At 40.3% G+C, this 19,702-nt stretch overlaps 2 long non-coding RNA genes across 5 annotated transcripts in view; both read left to right on the top strand.

Moving 5' to 3' along the window:
• LOC110404830 overlaps positions 1-19,702 on the top strand; it is a 362,084-nt gene that overhangs the window by 37,037 nt on the left and 305,345 nt on the right. The gene's annotated exons all lie outside the window — the stretch shown is intronic.
• On the top strand, positions 2,726-13,817 carry LOC110404833. Its single transcript, XR_002442515.1, has 3 exons — positions 2,726-3,269; positions 9,449-9,513; positions 11,917-13,817. It is a non-coding gene; the product is annotated as an uncharacterized LOC110404833 (long non-coding RNA).

Genomic DNA, 19,702 nt, shown 5'->3' on the forward strand with positions numbered 1-19,702 from the left:
CCTTATATGGAAAATGTTGGCACTGCAATACAAGGGGAAAAAAGCCATGTGCTAATCCTTTTATTAACCCGTTAGTAGGTATGCCAGCCAGCTGATTAAAATACCCTGCTTTGGAAACCTTCACAAACACAAGGCCATGGTGGAAGATATGCAAGTAATATTCTGAAATGAAAGGCAGTTTGGTTTCATGCTTTAGTGGTTTTTAAAGTTGTTGTTATAGTCACCATATATACAAATGCATCATCATCTGTATTAGGCTCGTTAAAACTTAATATTTAAGTACCTGCTTAGCGAGATACAGTATGTGATTTTAACCCTGTCATCTTCACTGTAGGTAGCAGAGTTCTTCATATACAAATCCTGCAATTAGTATATTTCTGCAGCAATTTATTTCCAGTGCTGCTGTGGACTAAACCCTGTGAGACTCAACACTATTGTTCCTAGTTGAGTTGAGGGGCTGTGTACTATATGATTAGTTTTTATGAAAATGATATTTGAAGTCAAGCTGTTTTTTCTCAATGAAAGATGATTGTTTTGACTCATGCCAGCCTGAAATACGAAGACCATTTGTGATAAGATTTGTGGTAAGGCAATTTCTTCCACGTGAACATAATTGCTGTAGAATTTATCAGGGTTTCCTCAGATGCATTCTATTTAGCCATCTAGAAGTTTTCTCTGGCCTGAATTGGGATATATGGTTTTACATGCACTGCGATTTGTGGATATTTGCAAGTTCCACCTGTGTTCCTGTAGGACCTATGCAGTGTGTCTGAAGTGCTCTGTGTAAGTAAACCCAAACAGGATCACGGTAGTTCTGCTGCATCAATATTGCACAGTCGCCAAGCTGATGATGTGCAGATATAAAAACAGTATCAGCAAGAGCAATTAAGAAATAGGGATGTGCCTCATGATGAGGGCAGTCCTCTGATGTATGAGAGAAAAGTTCAAGTCTTTGCCTCAAACAGTGTGTGACATCCTTTGGTATTATGAAGGTCTTACTATAAGACAAAACAAAGCAAAACAGAAAGCCTCTTCTTCCCCTTTGTTCCTACCTACCCTGCAGGAACTGTCACGTGGTAAGAATATAATTCCTCTTTTAGTTCCAGGCAGTCCTACATGGCAGTGTCTTTACCTCAGACCCACTTGCACTTGTGCTGTCACTCAGAGATAAATTAGAAGCTGCTGGAAGCAGGCTGGCCTTTTACTCTCTGCTTGTGTAATATGGCATGAGTTGATACTTTGGTGGAAAATTTCTGACCAGCTCTTCTTAGGACAGTAGTAGGGCCTGTTTGAGCCTTGCTGTTATGTGCTTCTTATTTGCCTTTCAGACTTCTGCAAACCTTGCCTGTGTTCTGGTTGATTGCATTCTCTGCTATTTGGTGCTTTGCTGAAGGGCAATGTTCTCCAGTGTCACACCTTGTAAGAAGACAACACTTATACAGCTTTTCCTCATTGAATGCAGTAGGTGCATCTAAGATCATAAATCTCCTAGATGACAAAACATAAAATTTACATGGAAGACCTAATTTATCCTCTTCCAACTGATAAAAAAAAAAAAAGTGGAGTCACTAGTGGGTAGTAAAACTTTTATACTGCATCTGAATTTACCTGGAGGTGCTAAATCATTTGACCATATCAAGCTCATAAGAAAGTCTTTGTTAATGACTAGTGTGGATTATCTGCCACTGGGTTAGGGAGGAACATGAGGGAAGGTCAGTATTTGCCAAGCCTTTTCCATATAAGTGACAGCTCTTGCAGATCTTCATGGATTGCTTTTGCTGCTCTTTGCAGTTACATGATTTTTCATTGGGTTATTAGCAAAATGCTGGGCAGTGAGGCAATGTTGCATGCCTTTAACAACAAGATAGTATATAATATATACTATATTACAGGTACTATTATATAATATAATATATATTGGGTTTTTCTTAACTTTGCAGAAATATGTTGAAGAGTCTTGCTGTCTAATAGGCTAATTCCCGTGAGTTATAACTGGCAAGACCATGAGTACTATGTGTGCAAGCGCACAGGTGCGTGTACATGCAATAGTTGAAGGCTATAAACTTGATTCTCAGAAGGTCTTGTTTATATTTCTCCCTTTCACTTTAGATTGAGTTGTAGCATTTTCTCTTACAATTGTATTGAAATCCTTACTGCAACAGACTGTTCCCTGCTGAGCCCACACTGCCTGTGTAGAAGTAGAGCAGGTGGTGAGCATGTTGCTACTTGAAGGGTTTAGGCAAAAGATGAATTACATATTTCATTGAGATTTTAAGCTCTTCTACCCTTCTTTCAGAAGCTGGAAAAATCAGATGAACCCTGATACTGAACTTCAGGGTGGCTGAAAAGCAAATTGATGAGCTGAAGTAGAGACTTTTTCCCCCCAGATATTTTATACAAGACTTTGTTAAAAGCAGAAATTTAACTTTAAAATTACTGATCAGGAAGTCTGTTCCTTGTAAAACAATGCTGTGTGTAAGGGGGCTTGGACGTTGTGTAAGGACCAAGCGTTCTGGCATGCAACTGGATTAGAACTAATCAGGACAGTTAATCCAAGCATTTTTTAAAAACTGATTCAGAATGTCCCATTAAGAGTAAAAAAAAAAAAAAGAAAAAAAAAGCTCTTCTCCACATTATTACTTTTTGACTAGAAGAAGCTTCACAGTTGTCAAGATCCTACCGAGTTTGTCAGTACTTGCTGAGTTAATTCAGGGCTGGATTACGAAAGTAACTCACAGCACTGACTTAATTCTGCTCCTCTTGAAATCCAAAGGGGCTGGGGTTTGGTGGAAGCTAAGAACCTTCTGAAAACTTCACTGCTGGGTTCCTTGTGCATCTGTCTACCTGTGGAAAAGGATACGTGCTATGTGACAGACAGGTTGCTTGGGAATGTGTGATTGGATAGCGTGCCACAGAAGTGCAGCATGCTAGTATTGCTGAGAGGAGATCACTTCGGCCATCAGAGCAGAAAAATTAATTCTAGTTTTGGTGTTTTCAAGGAAATGTGTGCAGTTTTAGTTGACTCTCCAAGCAGTGGAGAAATATGCTATCAGACTGCAGTGGAAATGCTCAGTCATGGCTTGAAACAATGACTGAGCACCTGGTGGGAAGGCAGGGCCAACCCAGGGGAGCTCAGGTGCATGCAATGTACCTGAGTGACTGGAACGGGTGGAGTCACTTTCCACCCCTTTTGAGACCTCATTTAATGATTGGCAGTGGGGGCAAGGGTATCTTGCTGGTGATCCTTGCATACCTGAGGCCTTCTGAAGGTAAGCAGCTTCCTTCCTTTATTTCTCTGCCCATGACTGCTGCATTTGAGCAAATCCTCTGCTTTTGTTGCTGGGCTTTCCATTGCATTACACAGGCTTTTTGACTAATGTACCTGCTGAATGAAAGAAGACCAAAAGTTGCAGAAAGGCTGGGCTTAATGCCGTATTCTAACTGTGAAGCCCCAGAATGACACAAATGACCAATGCTAGTTTGGAAGTACAGGATGAAACCCTGGCCCAACAATATCCAGTAGGATAAACCACAGTGCAAAGTATCCCAGTTTTGTGAGGCTGTGTGAGGAATTGTTCATAGAGAGGAATCAGACAGCTAACTGCTTCATGAGCTTTTGTTGTTACTGCAAGTGGGGAGAAGTGTTCTTTTCCTGTTGAGGTGAGAGCTCTTGGAGTTCTGCCTGGGAGGTGTTAAGGATGGAGCAAAAGGGTCATCTTCCTGGGTTGCACACTGAGCCACATCCAAACAGACCTAAGTGAGACATAAATACATTTTTTTTCAAATCATGACCAGGGTTCTACTGCACAAATCTTAATATGGGGTTGGAAACAGTGTACCAGCAAGAGGGTTTTATTGGGATCAGTACAAAAGAGTTGTACTTTGGGAGTGTTATGTTGCGGAAGAAATAAAAGTTAGAGACATAGCTTTTACAAAGTTGTCTGCTTGAAATACCTTGGGTTTGAGGGGGAAATCACGGAGGCAAGGACTTTTCTGCACATAGAAGTATATTATTTTATATATATCAGTGCTTTTGAAACTTATTTTTTTTTAGATATTTCTGCTGTCACTTTTTAGAAAAGAAATACAAAAAGTTTTGAAATTAGAGAAGATAAACATTTCCATGCAAGCCTGCTTGTGTAGTAAATGAAGATGATATCTCTAAAGTACTGTTTAATCCCGTGGGCAGCTCAGCACCTCACGGCATCTTGCTCTCCCCATGTGGAATGGAGGAGAGAACATAAAGGCAAAAGTGTTGAGAGCTCATGGGTTGAGATGCAGACGGTTCACTTGGTAAAGCAAAAGCTGAATGCACGAGCAAGGCACAACTAGGAATTCATTCACACCCTCTGGCAGACAGGTGTTCAGCTGCTTCTAGGAAAAAGGAGCTCATCACGGGTAACAGTTTCTTTGGAAGACAAATGCCATCACTCTGAATGTCATCCTCCCCACTTCATCCTTCTTTACTGCAGCTTTTATTGGTGAGCATGATGGCATATGGTATGGAATGTATCTTGAGTCAGTCTGCGTCCTGGCTGCGTCCCCTCCCAGCTCTTTGTGCACCCCCAGCCTGCTCATTGGCAGGGCAGCATAAGAAGTAGAAAAATCCTTGGCTCTGCATAAGTACCACGTGGCAATAACAGAAACATCTGTGTGCTATCACCCCTATTTTCATCAAAAATCCAAAACATAACATCATACAAGCCTCTACAAAGAAAATTTAACTCTATCCCAGCCAAAACCATGACAGAAGAGTGAAATAACTTCAGCATCCAATGCCATCTTCTCCCTTTTCTTAGCTCCTTTCATCCTTTCATTTGTCTTGGGACAAGAGGTGCCTCATGTTGTCTGCTTTTGTGTAATGAATCAAGGGGAAAGAAACGAACACCTACAAAATAACCAGCTGGTGGCAGGCTGAGATGATCATGTCACTTTGTGTTACTATCTTTCCTGAAAGCAGTCAGTGAAATTGTCCTTGGCAGATTGCTTGATTCATCTGTGGCATCCAGTTGAATTCTGGCCTTTTGCTGACCTGTTGCCCCCCCACAGCAACACTGTGTGCCTGCTCCTGATCTGTAGCACCAGTAGCAATGCAGGCCATGGCAGATAATTTTTCAGGCAATGTCAGCTGATGGGCTCATTGCCCTTCTTTAGCAGTTGAGCTGGTCACCCTAGAGAGAGGTTCATAGGACTGTACAGAGGGGCAGGCTGCTGCAGGGCTTGCTGGCTGATGCTAATATCTAGAGCTCTATTTTCCTTTGCTTTCTGTTTAAATAGACTGGTATTAGTGTTATAGCTGCATTTTGTGCCTGGTAGCACTGTTACAATGAATGATCTGTCAGCATTTTTAGGAAAAGGTGCTAATTTCAGGCAGTTACAACTCAGCAATAAAAACTTGCTTCAAGCAGAAGTATGAAATACTCATATGCTCAGTAGAGGTGTTAATATTTATGTGCAATCTTTTATAACAATGGCTTAGCAATTTAAAAGTGGTTTTATCTTAACTCCTGCATTTGTACTTCAGAAACTTACTTTTCCTACTTGCTGTACCAGCACTGGGTATGTTTTGTGATACGAATGAAAGTTTGTCTACAGGGATCTGTCATCTGGGTTAGCTGAGATTATGGATACCAGCAGCCATAGCAATAACTAACAACTCAGTGTTAAGGACTCCTGCAGTTGGCATGCTGCATGGGATAAATCCCTAACTATTCCCTTTTTCACTCTAGCAAGTGGTCTGTTTGGCTGAGACTTCCAATGCGCCTGTGTACTGTAGGAGTTTGTCAAGGGCCCCGTGATTACTGTTTTGTTTGCACTGCTTTCTGCAAGTTGGTAATGCTGATTGTCTTTTCATGTAAAAACTGCAGTGTTCTTTCAGTACTTTTTTCTATCTTTTGCTATTTTGTAGAGAATCTTAAGATCTTTAATAGGTTTGGTTGATAGTCTTACACTGTGAAAGGCTACTAATTACATAGAGGTTTGTCAGGCAGAGCCTCAACAGTTGTCCAATATGGCTGTCACAGGTTAAGCAGGCCAAGGAGCACCCTGGAAGATACTTTCTCCAGCCAAGAATGTTTTACAAGCGAAAGGAATCTTCCAGCAATTACCTTTATTTCATATTGTTAGTAGTAATACCTAAATTCCAAGTGCGGTAAGATTTTGATGAGATTGTTTGATTATTTGGTATATTAGTGCCATGATTAAAACCATAGAAAGAGCTTATCTTGTAAATAGTGTTACTGCAAAGTGCAGTCTGTGGATACTTTAAAGTGTTCAGGCTGTGATGCAGCAATTGATTTTCAGTCACCTGGAATCAAAGGTGCTTTGAATGAGTTTGAGTAACTGTTTCCTTTTGATCTCCTTGGGCAGTAACACTGCATAAGAACACACTGCTCATGATCTGCTTTACCTGGGCTGTCTTGTAAACCTTTCTAGCATGGCAGCAACACTGGAGAAACTTGTGGTTCACCTCCCAGAGTCTCTAAGTTTTGTAAATTTTCAGAGAAGTCTCTTGGCAAAACTTCCTGTAACAGCTTCCGGATTTGCAGTTGACTGTTGGGAACAACCTTAGAACTGCACAGCAATCTGTTTCTGTGGTCGCACAATTTCTGCCCTGATTTTTATGAGATTGCCTGTACAGAAAAAGACTTACGGGGTAACTGGGGTTATGTAGGCTGTCCTACATCTGTATGGCCTCTATTAAATTTGAAATTCACAAAGTATTGCAACCTTGTTTCTTTTTTTTCTCTCAGAGCTGCTTGGAACATTCCTTTCGTTTTACCCTTTCTGTGTTAAGTAAATCTTGTTCTTGCTGACAGCCACGGTAATTGCTTTATGTAGAATGAAAGTCTTCCATTCTCTTTTTCTATTTTTTCATATTATGCAACCTTCCACAGCTAAGTTTAAAAGGACAGAAAAATTCATGGTGTTTGCAATAAGAGCATGTTTTATGCTTGCCTGCTACTAAAAGCAGAGAGAATACTGCCTTGATATGGAAATGTCAGGGGCACGGACCTGAATCTAAGGCAGTAAATGTTTCTTTTCTTTCTTATCCCACTTTATCCTGGTTGATATTAATTTTAAACTTTTCTTAGCATTTGCAGCAATAGAGCAAAAATCCAGAGGCTTTATTCTTATGTGGCCTTGTGTTTATGAACCAAGCCTTCAGACTTCAAATGACACTTTGGCCCCTTCTGCTTTCAGAGACAGTTGGGAACTGTTACAAATACATGGAAGCACTAGGACACCACAGTGTTTGGGCTGAAGGCATTATTTGTTACCGGTGAAATTGCAGAGCATGCCCAATGTGGATGAACAGAGGCAAATGTCTAAAATCTTCATACCAAATTCTACCTTCTTAGCTCTTCTTATGATACCGGCTAACTGTGGTCTTAATGTTGCCCTGTGGTTTTTAACTATAGCCCCCCTGTGATGTGTAGCAGCTAAAAACCACATCACTGGCCACAGATCCCAGCGCAGAGGATGTGCCCTCAGTGTGTAACTTGAACTGGGGAGTGTTACACTTTGCCTTGTGATGTGCCACATCCTGATTTCTCTGCTTTTGCTGGGTTGGCCTGACTTTCACAGAGCAACCTTGGAACATATAGGGAAAGCCATGATATGCTTTCTGCACTTCAACTCGTGGATTGATTCATGTTGAGATTCTAAAGATTTTAAAATTTAAGCTCAAATTAAGGAATACATGGTGCTTGGCAGTGATACATGAGGCTGGAAAAAAAACATTCATTTGCGTTTAACTGCTAGACAAATTTTCACAGCCTTTGATTTTATCACTAGAGCATTGACAGGAAGATTTGGCCCAGTACTTTGCTATTTAGCTGTGCTGTTTGGCTACTAGACTGGAATGGAAAACAGCAGGTATTGTCATGTTAGTGAAAGGCATCCTACAGCAAGTTCTGCCCTAGGATGAAGATGAACAATGAAGTAGTAACAATTTCTTACCTGACTCAAACTGCTGATAAAATTGGACTTGCCAGAATGCAAAAATCTGATATTCTTTTATTTGGAGTAGGTGTTAAACTGTGGTGTTCTGACTGCAAGAATCCCGATGTTGCTCAGTGCTCAGCACACGTTACATTTTCCATGAAAAATCTTCTAACCCACAATGTAGGCATGGCTTTAAGTGCTGTGATTCTCCAGAGAATGCCACACTCTGAAGCTATGAATGAGACTCATTTCTGTGTTGTTCATCCTCCATTATCCTATTACTTGCAACCCTGCAAAGAAGTATATGCTATACAAGTGCCAATGAACCTGATTTTATGGTCAAAGTTTTCAGGAAACATTTAGCCAAGATGGTGCTATATTACATCTTGTGTGGGTTGGAGTGAGATTTCCATTCTGTTCTGTATGAATAAGCTAAGGAAATGCATGTCCTCTTTCTGATATTACCGCAAAGAGATTTATATGTGAACTAAATATTTGTAAATCTTTTTAAGGGTGCCCATGTTATTTATGGTTGTTTTAGTTTGGTTTGCATGCTGTATTGCTCTCTTCTGCTAAATAGTTTTTACACCATCAAGCTTTTCACATGAATCACTGCAGCCTGTGCTCAGTTATCCCAGCTGAGGACCCATATATTACATTCCAGCATCCACAGCCAAATGATCTAATTTTTCTGTTGTTTGTTCATAAACCCATGGCTGTTATTGCACTAGTAGAGATAAAGTTTTGATATATCACATTGATGTGTTTGCCATTTTCCTCTCTCCTATCTTAGGAGAAGTCATGATTAAAATGGGGGCTCTGTCACAGGAAGATATTACATGGAAATTTCTGCCTGATGTTTTACATTTAAACTCATGAATTATAAATTTGTAAATACTAGACTACAAAAGCTGGCTTGATTACACCAAGAACAATTACTCTGTTTTTGGACTCCACTGCTCCCTTATCCTCCCACTCTTTGAGCCTCCACTCTTCTTGGCCTCTCACCATTTTTAGTTTCCACTCACAGGTTCCCACCTTTTTTGCCACTGCCCACGCTTTTTCAGCCTTTACTCCCTGCTGGGTATCCCACCCTTTTTGAACCTCCTGTCCCCACTCAGCCTTCCACCTATTTTTTGGACTTCTAACCTTTGCCTCCACTTCCAATGGGCCTCAATCCTCTTCTTGGCCTCCACTCCCCACTGGGGCTCCCACCCTTTGACTTCCGCTTCTCATTGTACCTTGCATGCTTTTTTTAACCTCACACGCTTTTTCTGCTGCTACCTGCCACTTTAGCTTCTAAGTTCTCTTGATTTTGCGTATGATTTGAGCCTTCCCTCTCTTCTAGGTCTCCTCTTTTTCTGTGTGTGTCTCTATCTTTTTCAGTCTCTACCAACTGTATGCCTCCCACTCTTTTTGTAATTAGTCAAAACGAGCATTTGTGATGCAAACACTTCTCTATAACTGAAATGTAAATAACCAAGGTGAATGTATTTTTCAGCCTGCATTGCTCAGTGGAGGTTAATCCTGTCCTTAATTTGTTTGTACATATGTGAACTTCTAGAGGTAATTAATGGGGTAAAAATGTAAGTAATGCGGAGTTAGAATTCTGCTTTCCTCATATATAGCCGAAAATGTCTTTGAGTCTATTTTGATGGTCTCTGGAGAGACTGAGTTACTTACATCTGTGAAACCACACTGCTGGAAAAGATAGTGCAGCTGTAAAGGTTTGTCCCTCCTTCCACCAAAAAGTCCTGGTACTGGTCCTCAGGCATGAAATAGAGCATACATGCTGTATTAAAGATCTTGTCATGTTAGTTATCCTCTCAACAGTGAATAGGTTGTCTGATAATGAGGTAATCTACAAATGACAAATTAAGTACAACTTTTGTGTGAATGAATAGCCAAAATGATTCATTAAAAATACATGAAGACAGATGGCTGTAAAGTAAGAAAATCACAGCTGTTCATTCTCTTACAATTCTTTTGAACACATTCTTAGCTGAGGTGCTTGAGACTGTTCCAAAAACAGAGAGAGAGGACAGGAAAACTCCTGCCTGTAAGACAAAAGCACAACAGGAGATGTTGCTCTCCTGTAATTCATGGGGGGTGTTGCTCTAATCCATAAAGCACAGCCATGTGCTCATATCCCAAAAGGGACGTAATTATTTCATGATAACAGTTCTCCCTAGAGATGCCTTACTGGTGTTATAAAAAGCATTTATTGTGGAGAAATCCTGTATTTGTCATCCTGGCAGTTAAGAATGTTGAACAGTATTTGCAGCTGAGCTAGTGATTCACAGAGATTAGTGTAGCTCTTCAGACTTCTCATTAGCTGGACACCACTTCTTCCAAGCCCCAGAAAAAAATGGAAATTCTTCAGATAATTGCAGTTGAAACTGTAGAACAACTTCTAGTACTGTCATACAAACCGCAGTGTTTGTGTCAGGTCCAAAGAGCAATGATTCATATTCTTTTAGGAGGCCAAATTGTAGAGTTTTCTTTGATCAAAATAGCTGCGTCAACGATTTGTTGAGTTATTCCAGGTGCTCTAAGAACCCTGTGAGGGAAATGAGCACAGTGTGAGGCTGTACGCAGACAGTGTTTGCTTGCTTCTTAACAGAGGGATTATATTGGAAGACTGTGTGTTGTGGGAGATGAACTTTCCATTTTCTAAGCGGTGCACAAATAATTGGAACACTGGATTTGGGGTCCGAACATCATCTTTTGCAAGATGCTTTCAGATATGTATTCCCAGATGCTTACAGCATGTTATACAACACGTGATGCTATAGGAGATTTTTACTGTGACTGGCTTGAAAGCATGTTTCAAAGCTCATAAATTATATTTCTTTAAATATTCTGGTCAAAGAATTTGTACGCACGTTTTCTAAAGATGCTTTGTATTACTTAATTCTTCAGCTGCTACTTAAACAGTAGCATTCTTTGGGAGGATGATTGTCCTTTACCTGCTATCAGAGGAACCAGTACATTTTTATTTATAAAATGCTCTTCACCACATATTATAATCACAAATTTACAGAAAAAAGGGAATGTGACAAACTATATTTTTCTGTTTTAAAAATAGCAGTCAGACCTCCAAAAGAACAGAAGACAAATCAAAAGTGTCTGTCAAAACTACAGCAACATCAGAGAGCTGGCACAACTGGGATTAGCCCTGCTGTTATAAAGAGTGCTGTTAAGAGTAGTATAGAGAAGGAATTCTATTGTCATGATGTGAAAGTACACACTATTTGTCTGAAAGATTTATAATGCACATGAAATATAAATAAAAACAGATTTGCAGTATATGTAATAGCATAGATGCAATGAGCCTTTCAATACATTGTTTTAGCAGTCAAAACTTATGAAAAGTCAGTCTGAAAGAAATTGCTTAAAGTCCATACCCTTGTCCAAGCCCTTCTAAACTGCAGCTAGCGTACTGTGTATTCATCAGACTTTATTTGCTTGTGTTTTCCTCTAAATTTTACTGCTGGTAGAAGAGTAATATGTCTCCACATGATTTATTTTCAAGAAAACAAAGACCAGCTGCATCTTTCCTAAATGGACAAACAGTTAAAGAAAAGAAAATCCATTTATCTCCAAACACCAGCTTTCCATAGTCCTTTAATTTATAGGATTGTCTATTAAATGGCTGATTAGCTTCATGTGCTTTATATGTGCTTCAAGAGAAGCAATCTCTTTAAAGTTTGCAGAGATTTGCGATTATCCTTAGTACTTCACTTGCTTATTTATATGTATCCTCTTTCTTGTTCACTTCATTGATTGCCAGCCTAACCATATTATATGCTTATGGAGTTGCTAGTGTGTTCAAAGTATTTAAAAATGACTGCATGCTTGATTTCTTTCTGTAAGCAAGAAAACTCCTTATTTTCCAGCTTTTAAAATCTCGTTTTCCCTAGAACCCACCTTTTCCCCTGCCCTCATTGGCTATCTCTTCCCTTTCAGAAGGAGATGGATCATGGTGCAATAGTGGCCAGCAAGGTGGCTGTGCTCATCTGTGCAATTCCTCTAAAATCATCAACAAAGCCCTGGAGCTCCTGAGAGGGAACTTTCTGCAGCCTGTCCTGCTGCCCTCTGCTAAGTGCCCTCAGTTGCTCAAAAAGAAAGCAGAAATCTTCCTTTCCCTCCAGGTAACCATTGGACCTGCCCAAGTCTTCTGAGGGGAGCGTAGCACCAAATTGCAGACAAGTGTCTCAACTAATTACTGGTTGTTGCTGTCTTAGTCGCCTGCTTCTTAGTGAGGCTACTGACCTGTGTCACTGATGTCTTTGTGCTCTGTTACATTCTACAAAAAGTACCATTCTCCAGTGCAAACAGCACAGGTAGAGAACTGCATAAGCAACTGGGATTCACTTGAGCTGGGAACTCTTTGTATTTCTTATATCCCGAAGAAGTTAGAATATAAATACAAGTGGTGATCTTGGCTTGCCTGAGTCATAAAGGAGTGAATAAGTCCTTATTCTGATAGGTGTATTTCACTAGTGGATTAAATTGCCCTTCCATTTTGGAGGAGGTAGAATCTGGTGTGGCACAGCAGTTGTTTTTGTTTGTTTTTAATAACTAGCTTTAAAGCAATAACAGGCACGTAGTGTCAGGCTGATGTATTCTGGTTTGATTTCAGGCATTACACAAGGGAATAGACTATTTCCACATCTCCCCCTAGAGCTCTTTAGCAACTACAGCAGCAATAATAATAACAATCTGGGTTATTAAAAAAAAAAAAAAAGGAAGAAGAAAACATCACAACGATTCCCTTAAGGAGTAGCACAAAGCCATAGGTCCGTAGTGAAGGTTCATACGATGGAACATCTTTTCTCCCAGTGTAAGAACAGTGCCTGTAAATAACAATATACAAGTTTTGCATGATTATCAGTTCTGATGCTCAGGAGAAATAGGTTATCTTTCATTTTTCATTTATGGAAAAATATTAGGCTTGTGACCACAAAGGTCATCTTCTCTACCCTTGCTAATGTAGGAAAATTAATTTTCTGCTAAGCTTGTTAGAGTAATTGTTGAGAGAACCTGTGGAATAACAGTGTCAGACTAATGCCTAATGTGGCTATCTGGAAAAAAGCAGTGAGTTATGGTTGGGTCTGGGTAAGTATAACCCCAACTGATGGGCTTCAAGGCTTGAGAAGGAGGAGTGGGAAATGTCGATAGAGGGAACAGCTGATGCCTTTTTAATGGGAGAGGGTCAGCGGGCTGGCAGGAGAATTGATGAACTGACAGTGTAATACGCTGTGTGTAGCACTGAGGCAGTGCCATGTTCTGTGTTTTAAGAGCATGGTGACTGTCCCCATGTAAAGGCAGAAGCTCCCCTGTTTAAGTGACTCTTAGACTTGCCATATAATATAGATTTAGTTAGCTCTTCCCTTCCTTTCTGCATTTCTTTTTTTTTTTAACCTAAAATGATTTAAAAAAGAACCTTTAGGCTCTACTGTGCTGGAAATCTCAAGAGGATATATTTTGGATTTGCTGGGTGGTTATCAGGTGTCGTGTTTGTAAAGTGAGAGATGAGGTTAAAAGACACATTCAGTAGCTGTGCTGGGGGGAAGAATTGCACAAATCTTTTGTGCTCTCTCAGCATATGTTTGTATGAACATTACATCAGAACTGAAACAGCAGAAGTGAAACTTCTCTCTTATCAGATTGGAGGAAGGTGGTAGCATTACAGGAATAAGAGTGTGTGACCTTTTTTTTCCATTCAGAACCAGATATGGGGATAAGGCTTGTACTGGAAAATGTAATCCTCTAAACATGTAGGTGGGAAGAAGGGGAGAACACAGCATTACAGTAAATGAAGTCAGGTGCTGAGCCATTGTTTTCTAGTTGTGGCAGACATAACAATGTCCTCTGATTAAGTTTTAAGCTGTCATCTACATCTCTGTTGCCATCTTAAACTTTTTTTTTGCATCAGTAGTTATTGTGATGTATTTCATTAATTGAAATATTTTTGTCTTGATTTGCTTGAAAGGCATTGGATTGACTTTCTCTCCTCAAGATTTTTGAGGCAATGGTTACCTAAGTGTTAAAAGAAACTCTACTTTGCAGTGAATACATGATGGGTATAACTGCACTGTCGGCTGAGAGTTATGCTAATGGAAAGGACATAAGAAACAAATGTGAAGCATGTATGTTAGTGAGCATGGTCATTGGTTAGTTAGTGTGCTAACATGCACAGTGGTATAGTTCAACGCCCTTAGAAGGTCTCTCTCTGACTGTATTTTCACTGCTAGACATTTTGCCTTACATGAAAATGCTCCAGGAAAGCACATTCTGCCTAAAACAGCCAGTGTAATTTTTTCAGATTTAGAGAAGAAAAGCCCTCTTTATTCCTTTCTCATTTTCACCTTCTCCTTGTTCTTCAAAACAAGGCATTAATCAATGACAATAGAAACTGCTACTCTTAGGGCTGTCAATGTTTATAGCTTTGGGTTTAATAGCAAGGACATAAATACATACTTTTCATTACAGTTTTGCTGTTATTTGCTCATCATCCACAGTACCTGATATTATCATAACTCTTTCGTTGAAGCTATTAAAGTTATGGTTTGTAGTTCATACTGGCATGAAGCAGACAGCCATAAAAGTGTATGAAAAAAGTGCACAGATTTAGATTCAACTATTAGGCAGTATCAGTCATTTTCTCACTATTCACATAAAAGCAAATCTAATCTTAGTATCTTGTATCTTTAACCTTCTTCCTTTCTTGTCCTGGACACCTTTGTCCCTCGGTAAAATCTCTTCAACTTAAGCTAAAGCCATGTTTGCCATTGTAGGTGCAGGAATCTGGCTCTTTATGGCTAAGTACTCCTCAGCAAAAAGTTTTATTTCTATCAAACGAAAGAAGCAGCTTGATTAGGGCTTAAAGAAAAGATGACTTGAAACTATAGTTACTGTGGGCCTTGGTGGTGGCCACCAAATTCCGGGCTGATAGCAAGGCTCCTCTGGGGCACTTATTTATGAGGACAATCTCCAACTCTCCAAGGGAAAATCTTCATGGGGAAGCTTTCCATCTCTAAATGATCAGCTTTGCCTTGGAAATTCCTTCAGTGGGTCGCTACCCGTGAACTTTTTGTCTGTGTTTGGAGAACTACGTGCTGTCAATACTTTGGCTTGCTCACAAATGAGTGGGTAGAAAGACAATGAAGCAATAAAACTTGCCTATTAATTAAAGATGGCCAAAGTGAAAATAAAGCCTCAGTTGAGACTTGTCAGGATAGCAAATATCTGAGATGGTGACTTCATGGGTATAAATCATTCATCTTCTGGCAGATAAACTTTCCTTCAGCTATGACTTAAATTTCTAGCAAGAAATTCTAGATCAAATTCTGGTTTGATTTTAACTTTGCTGAATCTTGTCGTGTTACTGGGCTGCTTAAGGATATGAACTAATCTTTCTGTCTTACAGGGAGGAACCCTCACTTACGTGTGCCTGATCAAAACCTTTACTGGGTTTTGAATTAATTTCTAAGGACTCCAAGCTATTTCATACTCTATATCAATTTAAATTTCTGTTCATGCACTGTATCGTAGAATGCAGATTTACAAAGAATATCATCAATGCTCTTTCATCTGTCCCCTTTCAGAACTATTCAGTCAGACATTGGGAGAGACTTATTTTTGCTGGCTTTTCCTCGCTTTCTATGAATAATCCAGGCTCATCCTTAAATAACCTAATTCTGTGTCAGAGAATATTAGGATTTGTTTTAGCCTCTAAAATTTCATGTGACTATCAAATAAAATAAAACATCCTTTAAAAGTCTTTGTACAAATCTAATTGTATTCCTTTCTGAAGAAGTAGCACAGTTAGCAGCTTCAGAACACGTTTGATTTATATTTAAAGTAAGATGTTATTCTTTGTAAGCTACTAGATGCTTGCGGCAACTCTGCTTCAGAAAAGAGCCAGAAGTGAATGCATTTCTCATCCCCCTTTCTAGCAGCTCAATTGCTGCACTGTCATCTGAGCTGATGCTTTAAGACTCACTGATGGTGGGGTTCTTTTTGTCTTATTTGCTTGTGCCATCGTGGTGTGATATTGGAGCAAACCTGTGTTATGTATAGTACAACCCGCTCTCTAATTGTGCTGTTTTAGATGCTTCTCAGAAGCATCTCCTACAAAACACTGCTGTTGCCTGGGTTAGCCCTTGCAAATTCAATCCAGTAATGGTTTAGGAACTTCCTGAGCTGACAGGCTTATCTTCTTAGTTTTCTGTTCATTCAGACTTGCGTTGTAATTCCTAAATACTGGTTGTCATGTGGGTACATCACCTGCTCAGTATTATTCTTTTTTTTTCTGTCAAAGCTTTTCGTATTTTGAAATGGCAGTCTTTGACTATCTTGGAAGCCAACCCACCCTCACGCTGGTTTTGTTATCCCATTACTGAATTTTTCTGCTACTGCTTTTCTTGGGACTTTCAGTCGAATATGTACTGTAAACAAAGAAAAATTGTTGTGTGGTAGTAAATGATGCCAAGACATTGAGAGGATGTGAGGGCAGAGGCTGAATGTTTCACCTTTTCTAATAATCACCCTCTGAAACTTGTTAGGATCCCTGTGCCTGCGGTGGGTGAGAGGACACTGGCAGCTGAAATCTGTGGAAGTGCATTTACCTGTAATCTGTAGCATGAGTGATCAACATTTTTCAGCAAAATGTTTTCCTTATATAAATAGCAAAATTGAAGCTTTATGCTTGGGAGGGAGGCACAGCTGTCCCCAGTCTTTACTCTAAATTTTTTTAAGATTCAGAAAGGACTTTCTAGATACAGGGAGATAGTAAGAAAGACCCATGAAAGCTGGGGTTTCAGACTCAGGTTCTGGATGAGGCATCCCAGGGGAATCCTGCAGCCTGTGTACATAGGCTTCTTTTGTAAGTTAAATGCTGTTTGGGTGAAGAGAGTAAACAGTAATCTAATCTAATTAGATTCACCTGCTCTGGAGGCCTTGGGTCTGTGACTTGATACGCAGCTGGTTGAGGGAGGCTCTTTCTGTTGCTGTGCTTTGGTGTTCCGTTCTTTTTGTATTCCCACCAGCAGTGTTACTGCAGAATGCGTATTTCAGTACCACGCAGAGGACATTTGCTTTGAAAGAAACTAGAAATGTCTCAGAAGGGAGATGAAACACTTCACTGTGTGTCCTGGCACGTGTAGTGATGTGCCTGAAGGTCTGTTGTGTCAGCAGTTCCCTTCCTTTTGCTGCTCTTTTCTAAGAAATCAGCGACAGTGGAACCTGTTGTGGCCTTGTGAATAACTTGCTGTAGTGTTTCCAGATGGTCTCTCTAAGTAAGGGTCTTTGTGTCAGTGTTTAAACAAGCTTACTTTCTGCAGCCCTGTGTGTGAAGGAGACGTTTGGTTGTGCAGAGAGAAGCAAACAGCAACTGCAGCACTGCAGTCGGAGGCTGGACGGAATGGCTACAGATGCTTTATTCAGTGCCAGTGTTTTTTTAGCTGGCAACCTCCTGTCTTGGCTGAGTTCCTCTTGACATCTGATGATGAGCTGACAGTCCTGGATACTTTTCCTGCTGCAGTGAGACCTCCCACAGGAATGTCACTCCTGTGAGTAGACAAACTTCAGCCCATGAAGTGGAAGAATCTCAAGCTGAAATACAGACCCTGTGACAGTCTTGTAGTCGCGCCCTTTTGTAAATGCCATTTGCTTAAGCACTGCTCTCCTGCTGGAGATAGGCTTGAATGTTCTCACAAAGCAGTGCTCTATTCTTCTCACTGTGGGTGCTCATTTCTAATTCCTTTTAACCCTACCACGTGGTATATAACACTACCACTGGGCCTGAATTGCTTTGGAGCAGTTCTACTCCCTCAGGAGAGGAGGATGGGGCACCTTTGGGAGCTGGAAAACTTCTGCTTGCCACAGCTGGATATTATCTAGTGTATTGATCTTCAAAAAGTACTGACTTAATTTACATATAGAAGTGCTCTTTGCATTTGTGAGTGTGGCTGGAGTAAAGATTCTTAATTTGGGCCAAATATATTAAAATTTTCTTTTATTACTTTCAGATAAATGAAATGCTTGGTCACTGACTGTTTAAAGGTAACACACTTTCCTGACTGTTTTTAACAAATGATTGTTGTTACCGGAACTGATCAAGCTGGAAAGTGAGAGAGGGCATAAGAGAGTTTGAAGTGCTGGTAAAATATTTAAAAAAGAGAATATTAAGAGATTTTTTGCTGGGGTCCATTGCTTCTGTTTGTGGGTTAGCAGAATGGGGAATCTGAGTCTGAAGTAAGTCTCCTCTTCCTCTAGTAGGGTGGGCAAAAATCTGAACTCCCGTTTTTAGGCAACCTTGTCTCAGATGTTGGTGATGACTTGAGGTTTAAAGCTATGCTGGGAATATACAAGTCCTTTGGCAGGCACTTGTTATTTAGCAGAATTACTGCATGTTAGACTTGTGTGCCCCTGCTGATGGCACTAATCTCCATGTTAGGAGACGAAGTACCAGCTGTGCCTGGTCCTATTTGTACTATTTTAGCCACATGGATGTTCATCCACTTAATTTGGAAATATTTCTCTGCACTCATCATCAGCCACATGCAGGCAACTGAAATTGCCACATTCATTCTGACTTAGTTTTGAAAACGACAGATGCTACATTACTGTAAGACATGGTGAAAGGGTTTTCTAGCTTTGTTTTTGTTTCTCGTTTGTCTGTGAACATTTGATGTGTAAGTTATTCATGCTGATGAATGAGGCTACTTTTCTTAAACAAGGTCTGCTCTTCTCATTAAGTGAAGCAGAGCTTCCATAGAGAGACTGGTGCCATTTATGCTTAGGCAAAGGACTTAGAGACTGCTCTGGGACTCAGGAGGGAGAAGAGTTGGCATATGCGGCTCACAAACATGCACAGATGTGTTATGTGGCGGTTATTACTTTTTCTTAATTATGTGACTTTTTCTCTAGCCTGAATAATTCAAATGAACAATACTGTTGTGAGCATGCCTAAAAGCATGTAACCTTCTCTCTCCTCTAGGTGTGCGGTATGTGTTCTGCTTACAGTGCAGGTATTTAAAGGGAAGAAATACAAAAGCATCTGCCAGGTCTTGCTTGTCAAGTGTGAGCCTTGCATAGCTGCTTCACATGCCTGCTCACCTCAAGAGCTGTGTCACTGTATTGCAGTGTGGTGCAAGTGCCACCTTAACCTCATGATCTAGCTGTACTCATGGTCACATATGAAGAAGGGACTAGGCCGTTGTGCTGCTTACGATGGTCCTAGGGCCCAAGGGACCCTGTCCATACAGACTGTGCCTTGTACACCCTGTGGGCCATGCACCGCCTTTCGCAAAACCTGAGGTACTGCCAGAGTTTGCATTGGAAAGACAGTACTTAATGAAGATGGTGCTTAATGAAAAGTTTTGCAAGTCTGGGATGTGAAATGTGTGCTGTGTTGAAATTATTGACCCCCTTTAAGTGTCTGCTTCATTGTGCCTGTGGGCTTTGCCTTAGATCTGTATTCCATATCATGTTGTTTTCTTGTTTATGTTGTGTTTAGCAATCCTTAATAATGTGTTTGAGTGGGGGTTTGCACTAGATGATCTCTAGAGGTTCGCTCCTGCATCAATTGTTCTGTAATACAGAGACACAGAGATGCCTACAAAGACTTCTGGAAAGAACGAAGCAAAACTTTCAGTTCCATTAATAAACACTGGCACAGGAGAAAGGTGCATGGTAGAAGAGATCAGTCTTTCCTTACTAGAGATAATTTGTGAAGACTTTGGAT

Source organism: Numida meleagris, chromosome 11 (genome assembly GCF_002078875.1).
Source record: "Numida meleagris isolate 19003 breed g44 Domestic line chromosome 11, NumMel1.0, whole genome shotgun sequence".
Classification (NCBI taxonomy): Eukaryota; Metazoa; Chordata; class Aves; order Galliformes; family Numididae; genus Numida; species Numida meleagris.